This window comes from Zingiber officinale, chromosome 7A (genome assembly GCF_018446385.1).
Source record: "Zingiber officinale cultivar Zhangliang chromosome 7A, Zo_v1.1, whole genome shotgun sequence".
NCBI lineage: Eukaryota > Viridiplantae > Streptophyta > Magnoliopsida > Zingiberales > Zingiberaceae > Zingiber > Zingiber officinale.
In genome coordinates this window covers 43,338,997-43,347,749 of record NC_055998.1, presented here as the reverse complement: position 1 = coordinate 43,347,749, position 8,753 = coordinate 43,338,997, and the positions used below count along the sequence as shown (strand labels likewise).

General features: G+C 37.6%; 1 long non-coding RNA gene across 1 annotated transcript; it reads right to left on the bottom strand.

Annotated features, from left to right (window-relative positions):
- Window positions 1–5,469: 5,469 nt before the first annotated feature.
- On the bottom strand, window positions 5,470–7,051 carry LOC122000089. The gene is made up of 4 exons (XR_006116937.1): window positions 6,898–7,051; window positions 6,603–6,767; window positions 6,417–6,472; window positions 5,470–5,524 (listed from the first exon to the last, which is right to left on the bottom strand). It is a non-coding gene; the product is annotated as an uncharacterized LOC122000089 (long non-coding RNA).
- Between the last annotated feature and the right edge of the window lie 1,702 nt (window positions 7,052–8,753).

Below are 8,753 nucleotides of genomic sequence, written 5' to 3'. Positions count from 1 at the left end.
CAACACTTTGATATTATTTCCAACTAACAAAATGTCATCTACGTATAGTACAAGAAATACCACCACGTTTCCATCACACTTCTTGTATACACAAGACTCATCTGGTCACTGAATAAATCCATAAGACTGGATTACTTCATTAAACCGGATATTCCAAGATCTTGAAGCTTGCTTCAGTCCATGAAAAGATCAAGTGGGCTTACATAATAGATGCTCTTTGCTCTTTGCAATGAATCCTTCTGGTTGCTTCATATGGATATTTTCTTCAAGACTTCCATTAAGGAAAGCTGTCTTGACATCCATTTGTCAAATCTCATAATCCATATGAGTAGAAATAGATAAAAGAATCTGGATAGACTTAAGCATGGCTACCGGTGAAAAGGTTTCCTCATAATGGGTACCCTTTTTCAACAAGACTTGCTTTGAAAGTTTCCACCTTCCTGTCTGCCCCTCTTTTTCTATTGTAGACGTATTTACACTCAATGACTTTTACACCATTTGGTGGTTCTACAAGCTCCCAGACTTTATTAGAATACATAGATTCTATTTCTGTATTCATTGCTCTTTGCCAAGATGCTGCATCTTTATCTTGGAGCGCTTCGTCATATGTCTGGGGATCAGGTTCATGTTCACCAGGGATCAACTCCGAAGATTCTCCCAAAAACATGAATTTTTAGGTTGTCTCACAACCCTCCCACTACGATGAGGCACTGTCTGTAATTGTGCATCATTTGTGATACGTGTTGCAGTTTCTTGTGATATTTCATCTTGCACTATTGGTACTAAATTAGGCGTGTCCTCTCTAATTTCTTTTAGAATAATTTCACTCATGGGCTTATGGTTCATTACATAATCTTCTTCTAAAAATCGAGCATTGGTGCTTACAATGATCTTCTGATTTTTAGGATTATAAAACAAACCACCTTTCGTTCCCTTAGGATATCCCATAAGCAGAGAAACTTCTGTACATGATTCCAACTTATCAGTGTCTTCCTTCAGCGCATGTGCTGGACTACCCCAAATCTGAATATGCTTCAGACTAGGCTTACGCCCATTCCATAATTCTATGGGAGTAGAGGGTACTGACTTAGAAGGTATTATATTCAGAATATACACTGCAGTTTCCAAAGCATATCCTCAAAACGAATTTGGTAATTCTTAATAACTCATCATTGATCTAACCATTTCCATAAGAGTCATGTTCCTTTGTTCTGTCACACCATTCTGTTGGAGTGTACCCAGTGCAGACAATTGGGATTGAATCCCGACCTTTGATAAGTAACTCCTAAACTCTCCTAAGAGGTACTCGCCACTACGATCAGACCATAGTGTCTTGATACTTTTACCATGACATTTCTCCACATCATCCTTGTACTCTTTGAACTTATCAAAGTACTCAGACTTGCGGTGCATCAAGTAAATGTACCCGTATCTCGAATAGTCATCCATAAAAGAGACGAAATATTCGAAACTACCTCTTGCCTAGATAGTCATTGGTCCACACAAATCAGAATAATTCCAACACATCTTTGGCTCTATACCCCTTAGTCTTAAAAGGTCTCTTGGTCATTTTTCCTTCCAAGTAAGACTCGCAGGTTGGAAAGTTTTCCAACACCAATGAACCCAAAAGTTCATCGGCTAATACCCTTTGAATCCTACTCAAGTTAATATGACCTAGCATTAGATGTCAAAGATATGATTGGTTCATTTCTGAAGGTTGCTTTCTCTTATTAGAGTTAGAAGATGTGTTATTAATTTCCATTTGTTGCATTGTGGGAGTTATTGGATTTATATAAATTGCTAACCAACATACCAGAACAGATAACTTTCCTATTTTTCTTGATAACAACTTTGTTATCAAAAGAGACAGAATATCAAGTTCTTTGAATAGTTTAGAAACTGAAATCAAGTTCTTTCTAAAACTTAGTACGTAAAAATAATTTCTCAAAATCTATGTTTAATTCCTATCAGAGGATAAACATCTCCCACTACAACAGCTGCTACTTTTACAGCAGTGCCCATGTAGATGGTGATTTTCCCTTCATATAGTTGTCGGGTTTCCTAGAACCCCTGCAATGAATTGCAGACATGATCAGTGGCTCCCGTATCTATACACCAGGTATTGGTAGATAACACCATTACACATTTTAAACTAATGAATAAAATACACCTTTATTATTCTCAGTTCTGAGAGGATAGTCCACATTAGTGTCCAAGTTTTGTTTCCAATCATTATAATTGGGCTACTAAGTCTATTTTATAGTATAACATCTAGGGGATTGAAAAACATTTGAAATCCTAAGAATCACAAAAATATTTGGTCAAGACCAACATCTCAAAATCCTCGTGAATTTTGTATGCCACGTTAGTGTGGACGTATACAAATTCAAACATTTGTAAGAGGAGATTTTATCCATTAATTTTATTATCTTGTCAACCTATCTTTATGACAAATAAAATTAATAGTTGGTCTGTTTTTGATCAAATATTTGGTAGAATTTAAAATAATATTGATTCCTCAAAACAATATCATTTAAATTCACCAACACCTCAAACACCGTGAATTTTGTATGCCAGGTTAATGTGGACGTATACAAATTCAAACATTTGTAAGAGGAGGGTCTTATCCATTAATTATCTTGTCAACCTTAAATTAGCTCAAACACCATGAATTTTGTATACCACGATAGTGTGGACGTATACAAATTCAATTGTTTGTAAGAGGAGGTTTTACCCATTAATTTTATTTTATCAACATAACTTTATGACAAATAAAATTACCTCAAATACCATAAATTTTGTATTCCACGATAGTGTGGACGTATACAAATTCAAGCATTTGTAAGAGAGGGTTTTACCTATTTTTATGACAAATTAATAGTTGGTTTTCCTTTGGTCACACAAATAATAGCAGTGACTCTGTTGAGGAGAATACTATTAAATGCGCCTAAGTATATACCATTACTTGATACTTAGTCTATTAAATAGGATTGTGCCCCTTCAGTTGGAGAAGATCACACGCTCCTAAATAATTTTCTATAACCATCCATAAAGGAAGTTTAATCTAGTGATCCGTAAACAAACTCATTCGTTGTGGAGGGAGACACTCAGAGCCAACACGCAAGTTTGTTGCATCACTTATAAACCAGTAATGGAGATCGCAGAATTTATTTACTAATCCCTCTCCCACTTAGTTTTTTAAGATGAGGATTTTATCATGCACACACACATCATAGCAAATAAAAGCAATAAATATGGAAAAAATAATTTTTCAACTATTATGGCCTCTTCTATGACTGCCCTCCATGTGCTGCCAACCCAGCTGCTGCCATCTTTAGCCACCGCAATCGAGTCTAGTCGCCACATCTATCTTGCTTCTTTTTCTGCTGTGCCTCTGGTCCTCAAATAGCACCATGCCTCGCAAGGATACGATCCATGACAAAAATAAAATTTTACATATATCGATCCTATATTCCACAAAGGAATGTATATAAGTCTAGATCGAACAATAATGTAAAATCCTAAAACTAATACAACTCCTGCTGTATTTAATACATACAATCATGCACACACTTAAAATGCCCTTGACATGTCCGAGGGTCCAATCACACACAATCACAATAGGCCATAATAGTTGGATTTAGGATGCCTGCAATCACAGAGTTAATCTATTTGCATATCTTACTATTATCCTGCCTAAAATATGTATGACATGTGCATAATTAAACTAAAACCAAACACACAGAGGTTAAAACCTAGCTCTGATACCAATTGTTGGTTGCTACTCGGAATACCGTCCTAGTTCCCCTGTACAAAAATTTATACAAGCATAGAACTATCCTAGCTACCCATGTGTTCTACTAAAATTAAATTTGGATTACAAACGATACTTAACATTATTAATACAAATTTTCCCTTTATAAATTAAATTTTGGGAACGAAACTTAACATTCTTACTTCAAGTTCAACCGATGTGATCTTCCTAAGTTAAACCATATTACAGAAGTTGATCGAATATCTATTTCAAGGATCGGCTTCTAGGTCAAACATGGCGAGGCACTAGGCCTTCTTGGGTATGGGATCATCCACCACTGCCTAGACAAAGCCTTTCAAAGAAATCAGATATTTAAATTTCTCACAGTAAACTAGGTTTAACAATAGAGATCTCAATAGAAACACATTATCGAAACATGAAATCGAAACAAATATCGAAAACAAAAATAATAATTAAAATTGATAACCTCTTGTGTTTGGTTTTACAAGATCTATACAAAAAGGATGCACTAGTTATGATGCGGAAACTAATAACTAGTTATACCTCTTGTAACTTATAGATTTCTTGATCTTCTATTGTATTCCTCTTCTTATCTCGGGCGTCGTGTAGGTGACGATCTACCAAGATGAGAATCCACACAAGCCTTCTTCTTCCTTCCAAGTTTTGGCCACCAACTTTCTTCAAGAGATGATGAAGTTCGGCCACCAAATTTCCTCCAAGGGATGCTAGACAAGAGAACCTCCTTCTCTTCTTCTTCTCCTTCAAGCAACCGACCATCAATGGATCTCCACACCAATATGCCGCCGGCCACTAAGAGGGAAAACAAAGGAGAAGAGAGAAAGAGTAAGGGGTCGGCCACCACCAAGGAAGAGAGGAGAGGAATAGAAAATGTATTCTTGTTATGAGGTGAGGCACCTCTACCCTCTCTTTTATATTCCTTGGTCTTGGCAAATAAGGAAAGTTTTAAACATAAGTAAAACTTCCTTATATTCCTTGCCAATGACTAAAAAGGAAAGTTTTAAAACAAAAAATTAAAACTTCCTTTTCTTCTTGTCATGACCGGCCACATGCTTGTTTTCCAAGCAAGGAAAGATTTTCGTCTTAGCAAATAAGGAAAGTTTTAAACATAATTAAAACTTCCTTATATTCCTTGCACGACAACAAAAACCTTCATAGACATCGGTTTTCCACCGGTGTCTATTTCATTTTCGACCGATGTCTATGAAGCCGATGTTAAAAGTCTGCCATTTTAGACATCGGGTTAAAACAGGTGTAGTATCACTTAACGACACCGGTTTTCGAATCGGTTATTAACTGGTGTAGTATCACTTAACGACATCGTTTCATTAACGGTGTAAAACCGATGTAATATTAGTTAATAACACCGGTTTTACAGCGGTGGAAAACCGATGTAATATCAGTATTTTTTAACAGTATAAATTTGATTTCTGAAATAGTAACAAAAAATACACAAATATTAACAAATTACACAAATATTCTTCATTCAACATTATCCATAAAATACACAAATATTCACAAATTACATAAATATTCTTCTTACAACAGTATCCATAAAATACACAAACATTCTTTTTACATCAAAAGCTAATAGATATCATAATCAAGGTAGAACATTCTTTTAACAACACATCAAAGTAGAACCGCACTTCAAATGTAATCTAGCATGCATTCAGCCCACTCGAACCGCACTTCATCAATTTCAACTCTGGAGTACTTGAGATTTGTAAACTGTAAAAACACATAAATAATATATTAGTAAACCAAGACCAAAAATCATAGTTGAAAAAGTAGTAAGTGCACCAAGTAACAAGATGACTAATTTGAATGCTTAAAAAGAGACATATTCATCATTTATCTCAACCACATCAATGCTTACTTCAATGCTTGCAATAAGGATCTTCAGTGGTTCACAAGGTATCAGAAAGTTGAATTTGCAGTTACAAATGAAGTAAAAGAATCATATTCAGCTGTCAAAAGATAACTAGGTCCAAGCTCTTAGAGAGAACCATACAAAACAAAATGAAAGGTTTTGAACATAAAAAAAAAAAATGTTAGTCATGCCAAGACTGAGATCACTCATCTATCTATCATTTCAACCTAATAAATTAGTTACTTTGGTTTTGCAAAGTCTCCCAATTGTGTAGGAAGATCACAGAAGAATATTCCTGATAAAAGTTAACTTTCTTTAGTAGAAACAACCAATAGCGCTATAACAAATCCAGGAACAGCAACCAACCATTAGTCACTAATATATGAAGAGATTGCAAATGGAAGTGAACTTAAAGAAACAAAAAGAGCAAATAAAAATCAACTAGACAGCAATGGATCCAACATAAAAAATTGTGCAAAAACTAATAAATAATAATAAGGGTTACAAATCACTCCTACACAATCAGCACTACACTTGCTTCCAACTAAGAGAGCCTATAATTAAACAATCAAAAGTGTACCAATAATTCTCCTTTCTGATAAATAGCTGTAATAATAAATCAAAAGCATAGCATGTTGTGCTCATATAGCTAACAATAAAAGTGAAACAAAAAAATATAGCTCTTGGGAATTAACTGACACGTATGGTAAACATGACCACCAAATCAAAGATGAAGTGTGTGAAAAATACCTTTGGTTTCTCTTCCTCCTTTGGTTTCAGTAGCTCTTCCTTTGAAATAGCTTTCCCTGCAGAAAATAATTCAGTCACTCAGCAGTCAGAAACATGCAAATATAAAACTACAAAACCGGTAGAATCTGGGCTTCCAAATGTACATGAAAAAATTTCAAATTCAATGCTGTGTCAGAGAACTCAAACCTTTTGCATCACGATATACTGGTTCTGCACTTTTACCACTCAAACTAGGATCCAAGGATGCAAATCTGGGACAAAAAAACAAAGAATAGTGAACATATATATACCAGTCGTGAAGGCATACTCAGCCGATGTCGTATCCTTTTCCCAGTCCTTCCATCTGTGTATCTGCCCAAGAGAAGATTATCAATGCAAAGTGGATACTGCAACAGCTAAACTAAATCATCCTCAGGCAATGCTATGGAATTATTCAGAATGATACATAATGTAATCCACTACTCTGTCACTGCAGATTCACCTTTGCTCTTCCAAGGACCATTATAAGAGCACTATTTACCACATGAAACACAGCCAAAAAGAAGATCAGAATGTGCAACTGGTGCAAGCCTGTGGCAGTAATCAGTTGCTCCTTTTCCTACAAGTGATCGCAACTGAACATTTTAGTGAAAGCTTCTTAGATTTTGTTTACAATAGATTATTTTCAACCAAACAATCTGAGAATTGGAAGTTGTTGTGCACTACTCACTGAGGGACATTCAACCACTGAACCACCAGCAGCTAAAATCCTGCGCTTCAGGTGTGACTCCGTCAGCACCAGCGCGAGCAGCCGCCTTTTATTTCCGCCAGTTGACTCTGCATCAGGGCGACATGGCAGCATAGAATCTGCAACTGCCTTTGGCACGCAGATTTTCGTGATCTGGTCCTGACTAAACGTCAACAGCAAGGAGATGAAGTCGAGAATCATCAACTCTGCGAAAACCACAATGGATCACAGAGTTACAGTAATTCATCTATTCCGGATACCATGCACGTCGAAAGAGTGCTCCAATTTAGGTATGAACTTTCTGGTTTTACCGGCTTTCACCTTCTCAAGAACTTCAAAAAGAGTTCTCTTTTGCCTCTTGATAAACCACTGACAACGAAGTCAAAGCAGATGTAACTGTCAGTCATATGAGAAAATGATGCTGATGCAGGACAAGATGGAGTAGCATAATTCCAAGCTAGGAAAAAGATAAGCCATTCAAGGATCTGAAGTATGAAATTATCAGGACAATTTCTCACTTGCAGCCCCAGACATTCCAGAAACTGAAAAATGATTAATCTTTAAGATATAAACTGAGAATTTATAAAACCATGCTTCCTCGTGAAACATGACTGATAACTCGTAAAGAAACCGCTTTCGCTTCATTTAATTTCTTGATGTTACTGATAACTCCCAAAGAAACAACAAAGCAAAACAACTTTTTGTATTCGCAAACCAAGTTCATCCTGATCAAGATAGTTTAGATTTTTTTTCCCAATACATACATACATAGATCAAGATTGAGACAAACGCCTCATAATTTTCCTTTAAAAATTATAGTAAAAAAAATAAATTCCTGAGCAACTTTCCTGTCAAGAAAAATACCCAAACACATATCAGACAAAGTGAAGCTCTGACTCACCTCCCGGACATGATGAAGTCCCTTCTCCAGCAACAGGGAGATGATGATGATGGCCAACTCAAAAATCGAGCAATCGACCTGCCTATCCGTGAGCTACGCCATAGGACTCAAAAATCGGCCCGGCGTCGAAGATAGAACCCTCAAACGCCATGCCTTTCTTAGGGTTAAATCGGCCGCCCATGTCGTCGCTCCACCGCCTGCCTTGAACGTGCATCGCCTTGTACCCCTCCCCCTCGAACCACCGTTCCCGCTCCAGGTGGTGGCAAAGGGGGAGCCGTCGGAAGGGCGCCCACGAAGGCAAGGTCGTGATTGCCGGAGAGGTAGATCTGGCGCAGAAGGGGAGATAGCGGGAGGGGAGGGATAGGAGGAAGTAAGTCGATGCCCCTTCTGTGTACGAGCTCCTAGATCTCGGTGCTGTTCTCTCTTCCTTCGGATTCCCTCACGTTGCCGACCAACCGTACCATGGTGGTCGTGGGCGTCCTCTCGCTGTTCGGATCTCGTCGGCCCCTACCTTAGCCGGGAAGAGCGAAGAGAGGAAGGAGGAGGAGGAAGAGAGGATCGGACGAGCTTAGGACCGAAGCAGATGATTTTGATCCTGGGAGAGGAAAGGGCGTCGATCCAGGAAGGGGCGTCGATCGAAGGGGAAGAAGGAAGGGGCGTGGATCGAAGGGGAAGAGGGAGATGAGGCTGAGAGAGATGGTCGGCGGTT